This window comes from Lissotriton vulgaris, chromosome 1_1 (assembly GCF_964263255.1).
Source record: "Lissotriton vulgaris chromosome 1_1, aLisVul1.2, whole genome shotgun sequence".
In the NCBI taxonomy this organism is placed as follows: domain Eukaryota; kingdom Metazoa; phylum Chordata; class Amphibia; order Caudata; family Salamandridae; genus Lissotriton; species Lissotriton vulgaris.
The window spans coordinates 230,626,729-230,647,154 of record NC_141685.1 but is presented as its reverse complement, the minus strand read 5'-3'; the positions used below and the strand labels follow the sequence as shown (position 1 = coordinate 230,647,154).

At 36.5% G+C, this 20,426-nt stretch overlaps 20 non-coding genes across 20 annotated transcripts; all 20 read right to left on the bottom strand.

Moving 5' to 3' along the window:
- Positions 1–25: 25 nt before the first annotated feature.
- Positions 26–97, bottom strand: TRNAD-GUC (transfer RNA aspartic acid (anticodon GUC)). The gene has a single exon. It is a non-coding gene; the product is annotated as a tRNA-Asp (tRNA).
- Positions 98–724: 627 nt separating this feature from the next.
- TRNAD-GUC (transfer RNA aspartic acid (anticodon GUC)) lies at positions 725–796 on the bottom strand. Its single transcript has one exon. It is a non-coding gene; the product is annotated as a tRNA-Asp (tRNA).
- A 1,326-nt stretch (positions 797–2,122) lies between these two features.
- TRNAD-GUC (transfer RNA aspartic acid (anticodon GUC)) lies at positions 2,123–2,194 on the bottom strand. Its single transcript has one exon. It is a non-coding gene; the product is annotated as a tRNA-Asp (tRNA).
- Positions 2,195–2,821: 627 nt separating this feature from the next.
- On the bottom strand, positions 2,822–2,893 carry TRNAD-GUC (transfer RNA aspartic acid (anticodon GUC)). Its single transcript has one exon. It is a non-coding gene; the product is annotated as a tRNA-Asp (tRNA).
- A 1,326-nt stretch (positions 2,894–4,219) lies between these two features.
- TRNAD-GUC (transfer RNA aspartic acid (anticodon GUC)) lies at positions 4,220–4,291 on the bottom strand. Its single transcript has one exon. It is a non-coding gene; the product is annotated as a tRNA-Asp (tRNA).
- A 1,326-nt stretch (positions 4,292–5,617) lies between these two features.
- TRNAD-GUC (transfer RNA aspartic acid (anticodon GUC)) lies at positions 5,618–5,689 on the bottom strand. Its single transcript has one exon. It is a non-coding gene; the product is annotated as a tRNA-Asp (tRNA).
- A 1,326-nt stretch (positions 5,690–7,015) lies between these two features.
- On the bottom strand, positions 7,016–7,087 carry TRNAD-GUC (transfer RNA aspartic acid (anticodon GUC)). The gene has a single exon. It is a non-coding gene; the product is annotated as a tRNA-Asp (tRNA).
- A 633-nt stretch (positions 7,088–7,720) lies between these two features.
- Positions 7,721–7,792, bottom strand: TRNAD-GUC (transfer RNA aspartic acid (anticodon GUC)). The gene has a single exon. It is a non-coding gene; the product is annotated as a tRNA-Asp (tRNA).
- Positions 7,793–9,118: 1,326 nt separating this feature from the next.
- On the bottom strand, positions 9,119–9,190 carry TRNAD-GUC (transfer RNA aspartic acid (anticodon GUC)). The gene has a single exon. It is a non-coding gene; the product is annotated as a tRNA-Asp (tRNA).
- Positions 9,191–10,514: 1,324 nt separating this feature from the next.
- TRNAD-GUC (transfer RNA aspartic acid (anticodon GUC)) lies at positions 10,515–10,586 on the bottom strand. The gene has a single exon. It is a non-coding gene; the product is annotated as a tRNA-Asp (tRNA).
- A 1,324-nt stretch (positions 10,587–11,910) lies between these two features.
- TRNAD-GUC (transfer RNA aspartic acid (anticodon GUC)) lies at positions 11,911–11,982 on the bottom strand. Its single transcript has one exon. It is a non-coding gene; the product is annotated as a tRNA-Asp (tRNA).
- A 629-nt stretch (positions 11,983–12,611) lies between these two features.
- On the bottom strand, positions 12,612–12,683 carry TRNAD-GUC (transfer RNA aspartic acid (anticodon GUC)). Its single transcript has one exon. It is a non-coding gene; the product is annotated as a tRNA-Asp (tRNA).
- A 1,326-nt stretch (positions 12,684–14,009) lies between these two features.
- On the bottom strand, positions 14,010–14,081 carry TRNAD-GUC (transfer RNA aspartic acid (anticodon GUC)). Its single transcript has one exon. It is a non-coding gene; the product is annotated as a tRNA-Asp (tRNA).
- A 631-nt stretch (positions 14,082–14,712) lies between these two features.
- TRNAD-GUC (transfer RNA aspartic acid (anticodon GUC)) lies at positions 14,713–14,784 on the bottom strand. The gene has a single exon. It is a non-coding gene; the product is annotated as a tRNA-Asp (tRNA).
- A 627-nt stretch (positions 14,785–15,411) lies between these two features.
- Positions 15,412–15,483, bottom strand: TRNAD-GUC (transfer RNA aspartic acid (anticodon GUC)). The gene has a single exon. It is a non-coding gene; the product is annotated as a tRNA-Asp (tRNA).
- Positions 15,484–16,789: 1,306 nt separating this feature from the next.
- Positions 16,790–16,861, bottom strand: TRNAD-GUC (transfer RNA aspartic acid (anticodon GUC)). The gene has a single exon. It is a non-coding gene; the product is annotated as a tRNA-Asp (tRNA).
- A 625-nt stretch (positions 16,862–17,486) lies between these two features.
- Positions 17,487–17,558, bottom strand: TRNAD-GUC (transfer RNA aspartic acid (anticodon GUC)). Its single transcript has one exon. It is a non-coding gene; the product is annotated as a tRNA-Asp (tRNA).
- Positions 17,559–18,864: 1,306 nt separating this feature from the next.
- Positions 18,865–18,936, bottom strand: TRNAD-GUC (transfer RNA aspartic acid (anticodon GUC)). Its single transcript has one exon. It is a non-coding gene; the product is annotated as a tRNA-Asp (tRNA).
- A 625-nt stretch (positions 18,937–19,561) lies between these two features.
- On the bottom strand, positions 19,562–19,633 carry TRNAD-GUC (transfer RNA aspartic acid (anticodon GUC)). Its single transcript has one exon. It is a non-coding gene; the product is annotated as a tRNA-Asp (tRNA).
- A 625-nt stretch (positions 19,634–20,258) lies between these two features.
- Positions 20,259–20,330, bottom strand: TRNAD-GUC (transfer RNA aspartic acid (anticodon GUC)). Its single transcript has one exon. It is a non-coding gene; the product is annotated as a tRNA-Asp (tRNA).
- Positions 20,331–20,426: the final 96 nt, after the last annotated feature.

Sequence of the window (20,426 nt, the reverse complement as noted above, 5' to 3'; positions counted from 1 at the left end):
TAATTGTGTGAATAAAAGGAATCTACTCCCCGTCGGGGAATTGAACCCCGGTCTCCCGCGTGACAGGCGGGGATACTGACCACTATACTAACGAGGACTTATTGGCTTCAGTTAAACAGTGCTCATCTCCCTGGGGTTAAGGCATGCCCTCGATCAATTCTCAGTATTGTAATAGGCAGAATTGCTGCTTTTGGTTAGGACAAGTAATCTTTTTTCCTAAATTATTACAATACAGAAATTCCTAGCCAAAAACAATTAGTTTTATGAAGAAATTATTTCATTGAAATAAATATCTATCGATCTGTCTATCTAGCTATCTTTCTATTCATCAATATATATATTTATATAAATATATATATATATAATCAGCTCACTTTACCATTTGCAGCTTATAACTATTAGCCACCAGGGGTCACTACTAACCAAAAGCAGTCATTCTACTTGTAAATCGTGCCAATCGAGTGGAACAGCGGCCTAGGATTCACCACTGCTTCATCTCATTTTCCAACAGATTGTAGACGTAAATTGGTTTTGATGGTACGCCTGTGCATGCTGAAATATTCAGAGCATATTCTGAATTTCAGTTAACACATCAGTAAGCATTTTGGCCATCAGTGAATTCAACCTTTTTTCTCAATCGGAATAGGCAAGGATAATGACAGATATATTTTACAATGTTAGAAAGTACATCATTTTATTTAATTGTGTGAATAAAAGGAATCTCCTCCCCGTCGGGGAATTGAACCCCGGTCTCCCGCGTGACAGGCGGGGATACTGACCACTATACTAACGAGGACTTATTGGCTTCAGTTAAACAGTGCTCATCTCCCTGGGGTTAAGGCATGCCCTCGATCAATTCTCAGTATTGTAATAGGCAGAATTGCTGCTTTTGGTTAGGACAAGTAATCTTTTTTCCTAAATTATTACAATACAGAAATTCCTAGCCAAAAACAATTAGTTTTATGAAGAAATTATTTCATTGAAATAAATATCTATCGATCTGTCTATCTAGCTATCTTTCTATTCATCAATATATATATTTATATAAATATATATATATATAATCAGCTCACTTTACCATTTGCAGCTTATAACTATTAGCCACCAGGGGTCACTACTAACCAAAAGCAGTCATTCTACTTGTAAATCGTGCCAATCGAGTGGAACAGCGGCCTAGGATTCACCACTGCTTCATCTCATTTTCCAACAGATTGTAGACGTAAATTGGTTTTGATGGTACGCCTGTGCATGCTGAAATATTCAGAGCATATTCTGAATTTCAGTTAACACATCAGTAAGCATTTTGGCCATCAGTGAATTCAACCTTTTTTCTCAATCGGAATAGGCAAGGATAATGACAGATATATTTTACAATGTTAGAAAGTACATCATTTTATTTAATTGTGTGAATAAAAGGAATCTCCTCCCCGTCGGGGAATTGAACCCCGGTCTCCCGCGTGACAGGCGGGGATACTGACCACTATACTAATGAGGACTTATTGGCTTCAGTTAAACAGTGCTCATCTCCCTGGGGTTAAGGCATGCCCTCAATCAATTCTCAGTATTGTAATAGGCAGAATTGCTGCTTTTGGTTAGGATAAGTAATCTTTTTTCCTAAATTATTACAATACAGAAATTCCTAGCCAAAAACAATTAGTTTTATGAAGAAATTATTTCATTGAAATAAATATCTATCGATCTGTCTATCTAGCTATCTTTCTATTCATCAATATATATATTTATATAAATATATATATATATAATCAGCTCACTTTACCATTTGCAGCTTATAACTATTAGCCACCAAGGGTCACTACTAACCAAAAGCAGTCATTCTACTTGTAAATCGTGCCAATCGAGTGGAACAGCGGCCTAGGATTCACCACTGCTTCATCTCATTTTCCAACAGATTGTAGACGTAAATTGGTTTTGATGGTACGCCTGTGCATGCTGAAATATTCAGAGCATATTCTGAATTTCAGTTAACACATCAGTAAGCATTTTGGCCATCAGTGAATTCAACCTTTTTTCTCAATCGGAATAGGCAAGGATAATGACAGATATATTTTACAATGTTAGAAAGTACATCATTTTATTTAATTGTGTGAATAAAAGGAATCTCCTCCCCGTCGGGGAATTGAACCCCGGTCTCCCGCGTGACAGGCGGGGATACTGACCACTATACTAACGAGGACTTATTGGCTTCAGTTAAACAGTGCTCATCTCCCTGGGGTTAAGGCATGCCCTCGATCAATTCTCAGTATTGTAATAGGCAGAATTGCTGCTTTTGGTTAGGACAAGTAATCTTTTTTCCTAAATTATTACAATACAGAAATTCCTAGCCAAAAACAATTAGTTTTATGAAGAAATTATTTCATTGAAATAAATATCTATCGATCTGTCTATCTAGCTATCTTTCTATTCATCAATATATATATTTATATAAATATATATATATATAATCAGCTCACTTTACCATTTGCAGCTTATAACTATTAGCCACCAGGGGTCACTACTAACCAAAAGCAGTCATTCTACTTGTAAATCGTGCCAATCGAGTGGAACAGCGGCCTAGGATTCACCACTGCTTCATCTCATTTTCCAACAGATTGTAGACGTAAATTGGTTTTGATGGTACGCCTGTGCATGCTGAAATATTCAGAGCATATTCTGAATTTCAGTTAACACATCAGTAAGCATTTTGGCCATCAGTGAATTCAACCTTTTTTCTCAATCGGAATAGGCAAGGATAATGACAGATATATTTTACAATGTTAGAAAGTACATCATTTTATTTAATTGTGTGAATAAAAGGAATCTCCTCCCCGTCGGGGAATTGAACCCCGGTCTCCCGCGTGACAGGCGGGGATACTGACCACTATACTAACGAGGACTTATTGGCTTCAGTTAAACAGTGCTCATCTCCCTGGGGTTAAGGCATGCCCTCGATCAATTCTCAGTATTGTAATAGGCAGAATTGCTGCTTTTGGTTAGGACAAGTAATCTTTTTTCCTAAATTATTACAATACAGAAATTCCTAGCCAAAAACAATTAGTTTTATGAAGAAATTATTTCATTGAAATAAATATCTATCGATCTGTCTATCTAGCTATCTTTCTATTCATCAATATATATATTTATATAAATATATATATATATAATCAGCTCACTTTACCATTTGCAGCTTATAACTATTAGCCACCAGGGGTCACTACTAACCAAAAGCAGTCATTCTACTTGTAAATCGTGCCAATCGAGTGGAACAGCGGCCTAGGATTCACCACTGCTTCATCTCATTTTCCAACAGATTGTAGACGTAAATTGGTTTTGATGGTACGCCTGTGCATGCTGAAATATTCAGAGCATATTCTGAATTTCAGTTAACACATCAGTAAGCATTTTGGCCATCAGTGAATTCAACCTTTTTTCTCAATCGGAATAGGCAAGGATAATGACAGATATATTTTACAATGTTAGAAAGTACATCATTTTATTTAATTGTGTGAATAAAAGGAATCTCCTCCCCGTCGGGGAATTGAACCCCGGTCTCCCGCGTGACAGGCGGGGATACTGACCACTATACTAATGAGGACTTATTGGCTTCAGTTAAACAGTGCTCATCTCCCTGGGGTTAAGGCATGCCCTCAATCAATTCTCAGTATTGTAATAGGCAGAATTGCTGCTTTTGGTTAGGATAAGTAATCTTTTTTCCTAAATTATTACAATACAGAAATTCCTAGCCAAAAACAATTAGTTTTATGAAGAAATTATTTCATTGAAATAAATATCTATCGATCTGTCTATCTAGCTATCTTTCTATTCATCAATATATATATTTATATAAATATATATATATATAATCAGCTCACTTTACCATTTGCAGCTTATAACTATTAGCCACCAGGGGTCACTACTAACCAAAAGCAGTCATTCTACTTGTAAATCGTGCCAATCGAGTGGAACAGCGGCCTAGGATTCACCACTGCTTCATCTCATTTTCCAACAGATTGTAGACGTAAATTGGTTTTGATGGTACGCCTGTGCATGCTGAAATATTCAGAGCATATTCTGAATTTCAGTTAACACATCAGTAAGCATTTTGGCCATCAGTGAATTCAACCTTTTTTCTCAATCGGAATAGGCAAGGATAATGACAGATATATTTTACAATGTTAGAAAGTACATCATTTTATTTAATTGTGTGAATAAAAGGAATCTCCTCCCCGTCGGGGAATTGAACCCCGGTCTCCCGCGTGACAGGCGGGGATACTGACCACTATACTAACGAGGACTTATTGGCTTCAGTTAAACAGTGCTCATCTCCCTGGGGTTAAGGCATGCCCTCGATCAATTCTCAGTATTGTAATAGGCAGAATTGCTGCTTTTGGTTAGGACAAGTAATCTTTTTTCCTAAATTATTACAATACAGAAATTCCTAGCCAAAAACAATTAGTTTTATGAAGAAATTATTTCATTGAAATAAATATCTATCGATCTGTCTATCTAGCTATCTTTCTATTCATCAATATATATATTTATATAAATATATATATATATAATCAGCTCACTTTACCATTTGCAGCTTATAACTATTAGCCACCAGGGGTCACTACTAACCAAAAGCAGTCATTCTACTTGTAAATCGTGCCAATCGAGTGGAACAGCGGCCTAGGATTCACCACTGCTTCATCTCATTTTCCAACAGATTGTAGACGTAAATTGGTTTTGATGGTACGCCTGTGCATGCTGAAATATTCAGAGCATATTCTGAATTTCAGTTAACACATCAGTAAGCATTTTGGCCATCAGTGAATTCAACCTTTTTTCTCAATCGGAATAGGCAAGGATAATGACAGATATATTTTACAATGTTAGAAAGTACATCATTTTATTTAATTGTGTGAATAAAAGGAATCTCCTCCCCGTCGGGGAATTGAACCCCGGTCTCCCGCGTGACAGGCGGAGATACTGACCACTATACTAACGAGGACTTATTGGCTTCAGTTAAACAGTGCTCATCTCCCTGGGGTTAAGGCATGCCCTCGATCAATTCTCAGTATTGTAATAGGCAGAATTGCTGCTTTTGGTTAGGACAAGTAATCTTTTTTCCTAAATTATTACAATACAGAAATTCCTAGCCAAAAACAATTAGTTTTATGAAGAAATTATTTCATTGAAATAAATATCTATCGATCTGTCTATCTAGCTATCTTTCTATTCATCAATATATATATTTATATAAATATATATATATATAATCAGCTCACTTTACCATTTGCAGCTTATAACTATTAGCCACCAGGGGTCACTACTAACCAAAAGCAGTCATTCTACTTGTAAATCGTGCCAATCGAGTGGAACAGCGGCCTAGGATTCACCACTGCTTCATCTCATTTTCCAACAGATTGTAGACGTAAATTGGTTTTGATGGTACGCCTGTGCATGCTGAAATATTCAGAGCATATTCTGAATTTCAGTTAACACATCAGTAAGCATTTTGGCCATCAGTGAATTCAACCTTTTTTCTCAATCGGAATAGGCAAGGATAATGACAGATATATTTTACAATGTTAGAAAGTACATCATTTTATTTAATTGTGTGAATAAAAGGAATCTCCTCCCCGTCGGGGAATTGAACCCCGGTCTCCCGCGTGACAGGCGGGGATACTGACCACTATACTAACGAGGACTTATTGGCTTCAGTTAAACAGTGCTCATCTCCCTGGGGTTAAGGCATGCCCTCGATCAATTCTCAGTATTGTAATAGGCAGAATTGCTGCTTTTGGTTAGGACAAGTAATCTTTTTTCCTAAATTATTACAATACAGAAATTCCTAGCCAAAAACAATTAGTTTTATGAAGAAATTATTTCATTGAAATAAATATCTATCGATCTGTCTATCTAGCTATCTTTCTATTCATCAATATATATATTTATATAAATATATATATATATAATCAGCTCACTTTACCATTTGCAGCTTATAACTATTAGCCACCAGGGGTCACTACTAACCAAAAGCAGTCATTCTACTTGTAAATCGTGCCAATCGAGTGGAACAGCGGCCTAGGATTCACCACTGCTTCATCTCATTTTCCAACAGATTGTAGACGTAAATTGGTTTTGATGGTACGCCTGTGCATGCTGAAATATTCAGAGCATATTCTGAATTTCAGTTAACACATCAGTAAGCATTTTGGCCATCAGTGAATTCAACCTTTTTTCTCAATCGGAATAGGCAAGGATAATGACAGATATATTTTACAATGTTAGAAAGTACATCATTTTATTTAATTGTGTGAATAAAAGGAATCTCCTCCCCGTCGGGGAATTGAACCCCGGTCTCCCGCGTGACAGGCGGAGATACTGACCACTATACTAACGAGGACTAATTGGCTTCAGTTAAACAGTGCTCATCTCCCTGGGGTTAAGGCATGCCCTCGATCAATTCTCAGTATTGTAATAGGCAGAATTGCTGCTTTTGGTTAGGACAAGTAATCTTTTTTCCTAAATTATTACAATACAGAAATTCCTAGCCAAAAACAATTAGTTTTATGAAGAAATTATTTCATTGAAATAAATATCTATCGATCTGTCTATCTAGCTATCTTTCTATTCATCAATATATATATTTATATATATATATATATATATAATCAGCTCACTTTACCATTTGCAGCTTATAACTATTAGCCACCAGGGATCACTACTAACCAAAAGCAGTCATTCTACTTGTAAATCGTGCCAATCGAGTGGAACAGCGGCCTAGGATTCACCACTGCTTCATCTCATTTTCCAACAGATTGTAGACGTAAATTGGTTTTGATGGTACGCCTGTGCATGCTGAAATATTCAGAGCATATTCTGAATTTCAGTTAACACATCAGTAAGCATTTTGGCCATCAGTGAATTCAACCTTTTTTCTCAATCGGAATAGGCAAGGATAATGACAGATATATTTTACAATGTTAGAAAGTACATCATTTTATTTAATTGTGTGAATAAAAGGAATCTCCTCCCCGTCGGGGAATTGAACCCCGGTCTCCCGCGTGACAGGCGGGGATACTGACCACTATACTAACGAGGACTTATTGGCTTCAGTTAAACAGTGCTCATCTCCCTGGGGTTAAGGCATGCCCTCGATCAATTCTCAGTATTGTAATAGGCAGAATTGCTGCTTTTGGTTAGGACAAGTAATCTTTTTTCCTAAATTATTACAATACAGAAATTCCTAGCCAAAAACAATTAGTTTTATGAAGAAATTATTTCATTGAAATAAATATCTATCGATCTGTCTATCTAGCTATCTTTCTATTCATCAATATATATATTTATATATATATATATATATATATATATAATCAGCTCACTTTACCATTTGCAGCTTATAACTATTAGCCACCAGGGGTCACTACTAACCAAAAGCAGTCATTCTACTTGTAAATTGTGCCAATCGAGTGGAACAGCGGCCTAGGATTCACCACTGCTTCATCTCATTTTCCAACAGATTGTAGACGTAAATTGGTTTTGATGGTACGCCTGTGCATGCTGAAATATTCAGAGCATATTCTGAATTTCAGTTAACACATCAGTAAGCATTTTGGCCATCAGTGAATTCAACCTTTTTTCTCAATCGGAATAGGCAAGGATAATGACAGATATATTTTACAATGTTAGAAAGTACATCATTTTATTTAATTGTGTGAATAAAAGGAATCTCCTCCCCGTCGGGGAATTGAACCCCGGTCTCCCGCGTGACAGGCGGGGATACTGACCACTATACTAACGAGGACTTATTGGCTTCAGTTAAACAGTGCTCATCTCCCTGGGGTTAAGGCATGCCCTTGATCAATTCTCAGTATTGTAATAGGCAGAATTGCTGCTTTTGGTTAGGACAAGTAATCTTTTTTCCTAAATTATTACAATACAGAAATTCCTAGCCAAAAACAATTAGTTTTATGAAGAAATTATTTCATTGAAATAAATATCTATTGATCTGTCTATCTAGCTATCTTTCTATTCATCAATATATATATTTATATAAATATATATATATATAATCAGCTCACTTTACCATTTGCAGCTTATAACTATTAGCCACCAGGGGTCACTACTAACCAAAAGCAGTCATTCTACTTGTAAATCGTGCCAATCGAGTGGAACAGCGGCCTAGGATTCACCACTGCTTCATCTCATTTTCCAACAGATTGTAGACGTAAATTGGTTTTGATGGTACGCCTGTGCATGCTGAAATATTCAGAGCATATTCTGAATTTCAGTTAACACATCAGTAAGCATTTTGGCCATCAGTGAATTCAACCTTTTTTCTCAATCGGAATAGGCAAGGATAATGACAGATATATTTTACAATGTTAGAAAGTACATCATTTTATTTAATTGTGTGAATAAAAGGAATCTCCTCCCCGTCGGGGAATTGAACCCCAGTCTCCCGCGTGACAGGCGGGGATACTGACCACTATACTAACGAGGACTTATTGGCTTCAGTTAAACAGTGCTCATCTCCCTGGGGTTAAGGCATGCCCTCGATCAATTCTCAGTATTGTAATAGGCAGAATTGCTGCTTTTGGTTAGGACAAGTAATCTTTTTTCCTAAATTATTACAATACAGAAATTCCTAGCCAAAAACAATTAGTTTTATGAAGAAATTATTTCATTGAAATAAATATCTATCGATCTGTCTATCTAGCTATCTTTCTATTCATCAATATATATATTTATATAAATATATATATATATAATCAGCTCACTTTACCATTTGCAGCTTATAACTATTAGCCACCAGGGGTCACTACTAACCAAAAGCAGTCATTCTACTTGTAAATCGTGCCAATCGAGTGGAACAGCGGCCTAGGATTCACCACTGCTTCATCTCATTTTCCAACAGATTGTAGACGTAAATTGGTTTTGATGGTACGCCTGTGCATGCTGAAATATTCAGAGCATATTCTGAATTTCAGTTAACACATCAGTAAGCATTTTGGCCATCAGTGAATTCAACCTTTTTTCTCAATCGGAATAGGCAAGGATAATGACAGATATATTTTACAATGTTAGAAAGTACATCATTTTATTTAATTGTGTGAATAAAAGGAATCTCCTCCCCGTCGGGGAATTGAACCCCGGTCTCCCGCGTGACAGGCGGGGATACTGACCACTATACTAACGAGGACTTATTGGCTTCAGTTAAACAGTGCTCATCTCCCTGGGGTTAAGGCATGCCCTCGATCAATTCTCAGTATTGTAATAGGCAGAATTGCTGCTTTTGGTTAGGACAAGTAATCTTTTTTCCTAAATTATTACAATACAGAAATTCCTAGCCAAAAACAATTAGTTTTATGAAGAAATTATTTCATTGAAATAAATATCTATCGATCTGTCTATCTAGCTATCTTTCTATTCATCAATATATATATTTATATATATATATATATATATATAATCAGCTCACTTTACCATTTGCAGCTTATAACTATTAGCCACCAGGGATCACTACTAACCAAAAGCAGTCATTCTACTTGTAAATCGTGCCAATCGAGTGGAACAGCGGCCTAGGATTCACCACTGCTTCATCTCATTTTCCAACAGATTGTAGACGTAAATTGGTTTTGATGGTACGCCTGTGCATGCTGAAATATTCAGAGCATATTCTGAATTTCAGTTAACACATCAGTAAGCATTTTGGCCATCAGTGAATTCAACCTTTTTTCTCAATCGGAATAGGCAAGGATAATGACAGATATATTTTACAATGTTAGAAAGTACATCATTTTATTTAATTGTGTGAATAAAAGGAATCTCCTCCCCGTCGGGGAATTGAACCCCGGTCTGCCGCGTGACAGGCGGGGATACTGACCACTATACTAACGAGGACTTATTGGCTTCAGTTAAACAGTGCTCATCTCCCTGGGGTTAAGGCATGCCCTCGATCAATTCTCAGTATTGTAATAGGCAGAATTGCTGCTTTTGGTTAGGACAAGTAATCTTTTTTCCTAAATTATTACAATACAGAAATTCCTAGCCAAAAACAATTAGTTTTATGAAGAAATTATTTCATTGAAATAAATATCTATCGATCTGTCTATCTAGCTATCTTTCTATTCATCAATATATATATTTATATATATATATATATAATCAGCTCACTTTACCATTTGCAGCTTATAACTATTAGCCACCAGGGATCACTACTAACCAAAAGCAGTCATTCTACTTGTAAATCGTGCCAATCGAGTGGAACAGCGGCCTAGGATTCACCACTGCTTCATCTCATTTTCCAACAGATTGTAGACGTAAATTGGTTTTGATGGTACGCCTGTGCATGCTGAAATATTCAGAGCATATTCTGAATTTCAGTTAACACATCAGTAAGCATTTTGGCCATCAGTGAATTCAACCTTTTTTCTCAATCGGAATAGGCAAGGATAATGACAGATATATTTTACAATGTTAGAAAGTACATCATTTTATTTAATTGTGTGAATAAAAGGAATCTCCTCCCCGTCGGGGAATTGAACCCCGGTCTCCCGCGTGACAGGCGGGGATACTGACCACTATACTAACGAGGACTTATTGGCTTCAGTTAAACAGTGCTCATCTCCCTGGGGTTAAGGCATGCCCTCGATCAATTCTCAGTATTGTAATAGGCAGAATTGCTGCTTTTGGTTAGGACAAGTAATCTTTTTTTCTAAATTATTACAATACAGAAATTCCTAGCCAAAAACAATTAGTTTTATGAAGAAATTATTTCATTGAAATAAATATCTATCGATCTGTCTATCTAGCTATCTTTCTATTCATCAATATATATATTTATATATATATATATATATAATCATCTCACTTTACCATTTGCAGCTTATAACTATTAGCCACCAGGGATCACTACTAACCAAAAGCAGTCATTCTACTTGTAAATCGTGCCAATCGAGTGGAACAGCGGCCTAGGATTCACCACTGCTTCATCTCATTTTCCAACAGATTGTAGACGTAAATTGGTTTTGATGGTACGCCTGTGCATGCTGAAATATTCAGAGCATATTCTGAATTTCAGTTAACACATCAGTAAGCATTTTGGCCATCAGTGAATTCAACCTTTTTTCTCAATCGGAATAGGCAAGGATAATGACAGATATATTTTACAATGTTAGAAAGTACATCATTTTATTTAATTGTGTGAATAAAAGGAATCTCCTCCCAGTCGGGGAATTGAACCCCAGTCTCCCGCGTGACAGGCGGGGATACTGACCACTATACTAACGAGGACTTATTGGCTTCAGTTAAACAGTGCTCATCTCCCTGGGGTTAAGGCATGCCCTCGATCAATTCTCAGTATTGTAATAGGCAGAATTGCTGCTTTTGGTTAGGACAAGTAATCTTTTTTCCTAAATTATTACAATACAGAAATTCCTAGCCAAAAACAATTAGTTTTATGAAGAAATTATTTCATTGAAATAAATATCTATCGATCTGTCTATCTAGCTATCTTTCTATTCATCAATATATATATTTATATATATATATATATATATAATCAGCTCACTTTACCATTTGCAGCTTATAACTATTAGCCACCAGGGATCACTACTAACCAAAAGCAGTCATTCTACTTGTAAATCGTGCCAATCGAGTGGAACAGCGGCCTAGGATTCACCACTGCTTCATCTCATTTTCCAACAGATTGTAGACGTAAATTGGTTTTGATGGTACGCCTGTGCATGCTGAAATATTCAGAGCATATTCTGAATTTCAGTTAACACATCAGTAAGCATTTTGGCCATCAGTGAATTCAACCTTTTTTCTCAATCGGAATAGGCAAGGATAATGACAGATATATTTTACAATGTTAGAAAGTACATCATTTTATTTAATTGTGTGAATAAAAGGAATCTCCTCCCCGTCGGGGAATTGAACCCCGGTCTCCCGCGTGACAGGCGGGGATACTGACCACTATACTAACGAGGACTTATTGGCTTCAGTTAAACAGTGCTCATCTCCCTGGGGTTAAGGCATGCCCTCGATCAATTCTCAGTATTGTAATAGGCAGAATTGCTGCTTTTGGTTAGGACAAGTAATCTTTTTTCCTAAATTATTACAATACAGAAATTCCTAGCCAAAAACAATTAGTTTTATGAAGAAATTATTTCATTGAAATAAATATCTATCGATCTGTCTATCTAGCTATCTTTCTATTCATCAATATATATATTTATATATATATATATATATATATAATCAGCTCACTTTACCATTTGCAGCTTATAACTATTAGCCACCAGGGATCACTACTAACCAAAAGCAGTCATTCTACTTGTAAATCGTGCCAATCGAGTGGAACAGCGGCCTAGGATTCACCACTGCTTCATCTCATTTTCCAACAGATTGTAGACGTAAATTGGTTTTGATGGTACGCCTGTGCATGCTGAAATATTCAGAGCATATTCTGAATTTCAGTTAACACATCAGTAAGCATTTTGGACATCAGTGAATTCAACCTTTTTTCTCAATCGGAATAGGCAAGGATAATGACAGATATATTTTACAATGTTAGAAAGTACATCATTTTATTTAATTGTGTGAATAAAAGGAATCTCCTCCCCGTCGGGGAATTGAACCCCGGTCTCCCGCGTGACAGGCGGGGATACTGACCACTATACTAACGAGGACTTATTGGCTTCAGTTAAACAGTGCTCATCTCCCTGGGGTTAAGGCATGCCCTTGATCAATTCTCAGTATTGTAATAGGCAGAATTGCTGCTTTTGGTTAGGACAAGTAATCTTTTTTCCTAAATTATTACAATACAGAAATTCCTAGCCAAAAACAATTAGTTTTATGAAGAAATTATTTCATTGAAATAAATATCTATTGATCTGTCTATCTAGCTATCTTTCTATTCATCAATATATATATTTATATAAATATATATATATATAATCAGCTCACTTTACCATTTGCAGCTTATAACTATTAGCCACCAGGGGTCACTACTAACCAAAAGCAGTCATTCTACTTGTAAATCGTGCCAATCGAGTGGAACAGCGGCCTAGGATTCACCACTGCTTCATCTCATTTTCCAACAGATTGTAGACGTAAATTGGTTTTGATGGTACGCCTGTGCATGCTGAAATATTCAGAGCATATTCTGAATTTCAGTTAACACATCAGTAAGCATTTTGGCCATCAGTGAATTCAACCTTTTTTCTCAATCGGAATAGGCAAGGATAATGACAGATATATTTTACAATGTTAGAAAGTACATCATTTTATTTAATTGTGTGAATAAAAGGAATCTCCTCCCCGTCGGGGAATTGAACCCCAGTCTCCCGCGTGACAGGCGGGGATACTGACCACTATACTAACGAGGACTTATTGGCTTCAGTTAAACAGTGCTCATCTCCCTGGGGTTAAGGCATGCCCTCGATCAATTCTCAGTATTGTAATAGGCAGAATTGCTGCTTTTGGTTAGGACAAGTAATCTTTTTTCCTAAATTATTACAATACAGAAATTCCTAGCCAAAAACAATTAGTTTTATGAAGAAATTATTTCATTGAAATAAATATCTATCGATCTGTCTATCTAGCTATCTTTCTATTCATCAATATATATATTTATATAAATATATATATATATAATCAGCTCACTTTACCATTTGCAGCTTATAACTATTAGCCACCAGGGGTCACTACTAACCAAAAGCAGTCATTCTACTTGTAAATCGTGCCAATCGAGTGGAACAGCGGCCTAGGATTCACCACTGCTTCATCTCATTTTCCAACAGATTGTAGACGTAAATTGGTTTTGATGGTACGCCTGTGCATGCTGAAATATTCAGAGCATATTCTGAATTTCAGTTAACACATCAGTAAGCATTTTGGCCATCAGTGAATTCAACCTTTTTTCTCAATCGGAATAGGCAAGGATAATGACAGATATATTTTACAATGTTAGAAAGTACATCATTTTATTTAATTGTGTGAATAAAAGGAATCTCCTCCCCGTCGGGGAATTGAACCCCGGTCTCCCGCGTGACAGGCGGGGATACTGACCACTATACTAACGAGGACTTATTGGCTTCAGTTAAACAGTGCTCATCTCCCTGGGGTTAAGGCATGCCCTCGATCAATTCTCAGTATTGTAATAGGCAGAATTGCTGCTTTTGGTTAGGACAAGTAATCTTTTTTCCTAAATTATTACAATACAGAAATTCCTAGCCAAAAACAATTAGTTTTATGAAGAAATTATTTCATTGAAATAAATATCTATCGATCTGTCTATCTAGCTATCTTTCTATTCATCAATATATATATTTATATATATATATATATATATATATAATCAGCTCACTTTACCATTTGCAGCTTATAACTATTAGCCACCAGGGATCACTACTAACCAAAAGCAGTCATTCTACTTGTAAATCGTGCCAATCGAGTGGAACAGCGGCCTAGGATTCACCACTGCTTCATCTCATTTTCCAACAGATTGTAGACGTAAATTGGTTTTGATGGTACGCCTGTGCATGCTGAAATATTCAGAGCATATTCTGAATTTCAGTTAACACATCAGTAAGCATTTTGGCCATCAGTGAATTCAACCTTTTTTCTCAATCGGAATAGGCAAGGATAATGACAGATATATTTTACAATGTTAGAAAGTACATCATTTTATTTAATTGTGTGAATAAAAGGAATCTCCTCCCCGTCGGGGAATTGAACCCCGGTCTCCCGCGTGACAGGCGGGGATACTGACCACTATACTAACGAGGACTTATTGGCTTCAGTTAAACAGTGCTCATCTCCCTGGGGTTAAGGCATGCCCTCGATCAATTCTCAGTATTGTAATAGGCAGAATTGCTGCTTTTGGTTAGGACAAGTAATCTTTTTTCCTAAATTATTACAATACAGAAATTCCTAGCCAAAAACAATTAGTTTTATGAAGAAATTATTTCATTGAAATAAATATCTATCGATCTGTCTATCTAGCTATCTTTCTATTCATCAATATATATATTTATATAAATATATATATATATAATCAGCTCACTTTACCATTTGCAGCTTATAACTATTAGCCACCAGGGGTCACTACTAACCAAAAGCAGTCATTCTACTTGTAAATCGTGCCAATCGAGTGGAACAGCGGCCTAGGATTCACCACTGCTTCATCTCATTTTCCAACAGATTGTAGACGTAAATTGGTTTTGATGGTACGCCTGTGCATGCTGAAATATTCAGAGCATATTCTGAATTTCAGTTAACACATCAGTAAGCATTTTGGCCATCAGTGAATTCAACCTTTTTTCTCAATCGGAATAGGCAAGGATAATGACAGATATATTTTACAATGTTAGAAAGTACATCATTTTATTTAATTGTGTGAATAAAAGGAATCTCCTCCCCGTCGGGGAATTGAACCCCGGTCTCCCGCGTGACAGGCGGGGATACTGACCACTATACTAACGAGGACTTATTGGCTTCAGTTAAACAGTGCTCATCTCCCTGGGGTTAAGGCATGCCCTCGATCAATTCTCAGTATTGTAATAGGCAGAATTGCTGCTTTTGGTTAGGACAAGTAATCTTTTTTCCTAAATTATTACAATACAGAAATTCCTAGCCAAAAACAATTAGTTTTATGAAGAAATTATTTCATTGAAATAAATATCTATCGATCTGTCTATCTAGCTATCTTTCTATTCATCAATATATATATTTATATATATATATATATATATATATAATCAGCTCACTTTACCATTTGCAGCTTATAACTATTAGCCACCAGGGATCACTACTAACCAAAAGCAGTCATTCTACTTGTAAATCGTGCCAATCGAGTGGAACAGCGGCCTAGGATTCACCACTGCTTCATCTCATTTTCCAACAGATTGTAGACGTAAATTGGTTTTGATGGTACGCCTGTGCATGCTGAAATATTCAGAGCATATTCTGAATTTCAGTTAACACATCAGTAAGCATTTTGGCCATCAGTGAATTCAACCTTTTTTCTCAATCGGAATAGGCAAGGATAATGACAGATATATTTTACAATGTTAGAAAGTACATCATTTTATTTAATTGTGTGAATAAAAGGAATCTCCTCCCCATCGGGGAATTGAACCCCGGTCTCCCGCGTGACAGGCGGGGATACTGACCACTATACTAACGAGGACTTATTGGCTTCAGTTAAACAGTGCTCATCTCCCTGGGGTTAAGGCATGCCCTCGATCAATTCTCAGTATTGTAATAGGCAGAATTGCTGCTTTTGGTTAGGACAAGTAATCTTTTTTCCTAAATTATTACAATACAGAAATTCCTAGCCAAAAACAATTAGTTTTATGAAGAAATTATTTCATTGAAATAAATATCTATCGATCTGTCTATCTAGCTATCTTTCTATTCATCAATATATATAATCAGCTCACTTTACCATTTGCAGCTTATAACTATTAGCCACCAGGGATCACTACTAACCAAAAGCAGTCATTCTACTTGTAAATCGTGCCAATCGAGTGGAACAGCGGCCTAGCATTCACCACTGCTTCATCTCATTTTCCAACAGATTGTAGACGTAAATTGGTTTTGATGGTACGCCTGTGCATGCTGAAATATTCAGAGCATATTCTGAATTTCAGTTAACACATCAGTAAGCATTTTGGCCATCAGTGAATTCAACCTTTTTTCTCAATCGGAATAGGCAAGGATAATGACAGATATATTTTACAATGTTAGAAAGTACATCATTTTATTTAATTGTGTGAATAAAAGGAATCTCCTCCCCGTCGGGGAATTGAACCCCGGTCTCCCGCGTGACAGGCGGGGATACTGACCACTATACTAACGAGGACTTATTGGCTTCAGTTAAACAGTGCTCATCTCCCTGGAGTTAAGGCATGCCCTCGATCAATTCTCAGTATTGTAATAGGCAGAATTGCTGCTTTTGGTTAGGACAAGTAATCTTTTTTCCTAAATTATTACAATACAGAAATTCCTAGCCAAAAACAATTAGTTTTATGAAGAAATTATTTCATTGAAATAAATATCTATCGATCTGTCTATCTAGCTATCTTTCTATTCATCAATATATATATTTATATATATATATATATATAATCAGCTCACTTTACCATTTGCAGCTTATAACTATTAGCCACCAGGGATCACTACTAACCAAAAGCAGTCATTCTACTTGTAAATCGTGCCAATCGAGTGGAACAGCGGCCTAGGATTCACCACTGCTTCATCTCATTTTCCAACAGATTGTAGACGTAAATTGGTTTTGATGGTACGCCTGTGCATGCTGAAATATTCAGAGCATATTCTGAATTTCAGTTAACACATCAGTAAGCATTTTGGCCATCAGTGAATTCAACCTTTTTTCTCAATCGGAATAGGCAAGGATAATGACAGATATATTTTACAATGTTAGAAAGTACATCATTTTATTTAATTGTGTGAATAAAAGGAATCTCCTCCCCGTCGGGGAATTGAACCCCGGTCTCCCGCGTGACAGGCGGGGATACTGACCACTATACTAACGAGGACTTATTGGCTTCAGTTAAACAGTGCTCATCTCCCTGGGGTTAAGGCATGCCCTCGATCAATTCTCAGTATTGTAATAGGCAGAATTGCTGCTTTTGGTTAGGACAAGTAATCTTTTTTCCTAAATTATTACAATACAGAAATTCCTAGCCAAAAACAATTAGTTTTATGAAGAAATTATTTCATTGAAATAAATATCTATCGATCTGTCTATCTAGCTATCTTTCTATTCATCAATATATATATTTATATATATATATATATATATATATAATCAGCTCACTTTACCATTTGCAGCTTATAACTATTAGCCACCAGGGATCACTGCTAACCAAAAGCAGTCATTCTACTTGTAAATCGTGCCAATCGAGTGGAACAGCGGCCTAGGATTCACCACTGCTTCATCTCATTTTCCAACAGATTGTAGACGTAAATTGGTTTTGATGGTACGCCTGTGCATGCTGAAATATTCAGAGCATATTCTGAATTTCAGTTAACACATCAGTAAGCATTTTGGCCATCAGTGAATTCAACCTTTTTTCTCAATCGGAATAGGCAAGGATAATGACAGATATATTTTACAATGTTAGAAAGTACATCATTTTATTTAATTGTGTGAATAAAAGGAATCTCCTCCCCATCGGGGAATTGAACCCCGGTCTCCCGCGTGACAGGCGGGGATACTGACCACTATACTAACGAGGACTTATTGGCTTCAGTTAAACAGTGCTCATCTCCCTGGGGTTAAGGCATGCCCTCGATCAATTCTCAGTATTGTAATAGGCAGAATTGCTGCTTTTGGTTAGGACAAGTAATCTTTTTTCCTAAATTATTACAATACAGAAATTCCTAGCCAAAAACAATTAGTTTTATGAAGAAATTATTTCATTGAAATAAATATCTATCGATCTGTCTATCTAGCTATCTTTCTATTCATCAATATATATAATCAGCTCACTTTACCATTTGCAGCTTATAACTATTAGCCACCAGGGATCACTACTAACCAAAAGCAGTCATTCTACTTGTAAATCGTGCCAATCGAGTGGAACAGCGGCCTAGGATTCACCACTGCTTCATCTCATTTTCCAACAGATTGTAGACGTAAATTGGTTTTGATGGTACGCCTGTGCATGCTGAAATATTCAGAGCATATTCTGAATTTCAGTTAACACATCAGTAAGCATTTTGGCCATCAGTGAATTCAACCTTTTTTCTCAATCGGAATAGGCAAGGATAATGACAGATATATTTTACAATGTTAGAAAGTACATCATTTTATTTAATTGTGTGAATAAAAGGAATCTCCTCCCCGTCGGGGAATTGAACCCCGGTCTCCCGCGTGACAGGCGGGGATACTGACCACTATACTAACGAGGACTTATTGGCTTCAGTTAAACAGTGCTCATCTCCCTGGAGTTAAGGCATGCCCTCGATCAATTCTCAGTATTGTAATAGGCAGAATTGCTGCTTTTGGTTAGGACAAGTAATCTTTTTTCCTAAATTATTACAATACAGAAATTCCTAGCCAAAAACAATTAGTTTTATGAAGAAATTATTTCATTGAAATAAATATCTATCGATCTGTCTATCTAGCTATCTTTCTATTCATCAATATATATATTTATATATATATATATATATAATCAGCTCACTTTACCATTTGCAGCTTATAACTATTAGCCACCAGGGATCACTACTAACCAAAAGCAGTCATTCTACTTGTAAATCGTGCCAATCGAGTGGAACAGCGGCCTAGGATTCACCACTGCTTCATCTCATTTTCCAACAGATTGTAGACGTAAATTGGTTTTGATGGTACGCCTGTGCATGCTGAAATATTCAGAGCATATTCTGAATTTCAGTTAACACATCAGTAAGCATTTTGGCCATCAGTGAATTCAACCTTTTTTCTCAATCGGAATAGGCAAGGATAATGACAGATATATTTTACAATGTTAGAAAGTACATCATTTTATTTAATTGTGTGAATAAAAGGAATCTCCTCCCCGTCGGGGAATTGAACCCCGGTCTCCCGCGTGACAGGCGGGGATACTGACCACTATACTAACGAGGACTTATTGGCTTCAGTTAAACAGTGCTCATCTCCCTGGGGTTAAGGCATGCCCTCGATCAATTCTCAGTATTGTAATAGGCAGAATTGCTGCTTTTGGTTAGGACAAGTAATCTTTTTTCCTAAATTATTACAATACAGAAATTCCTAGCCAAAAACAATTAGTTTTATGAAGAAATTATTTCATTGAAATAAATATCTATCGATCTGTCTATCTAGCTATCTTTCTATTCATCAATATATATATTTATATATATATATATATATAATCAGCTCACTTTACCATTTGCAGCTTATAACTATTAGCCACCAGGGGTCACTACTAACCAAAAGCAGTCATTCTACTTGTAAATCGTGCCAATCGAGTGGAACAGCGGCCTAGGATTCACCACTGCTTCATCTCATTTTCCAACAGATTGTAGACGTAAATTGGTTTTGATGGTACGCCTGTGCATGCTGAAATATTCAGAGCATATTCTGAATTTCAGTTAACACATCAGTAAGCATTTTGGCCATCAGTGAATTCAACCTTTTTTCTCAATCGGAATAGGCAAGGATAATGACAGATATATTTTACAATGTTAGAAAGTACATCATTTTATTTAATTGTGTGAATAAAAGGAATCTCCTCCCCGTCGGGGAATTGAACCCCGGTCTCCCGCGTGACAGGCGGGGATACTGACCACTATACTAACGAGGACTTATTGGCTTCAGTTAAACAGTGCTCATCTCCCTGGGGTTAAGGCATGCCCTCGATCAATTCTCAGTATTGTAATAGGCAGAATTGCTGCTTTTG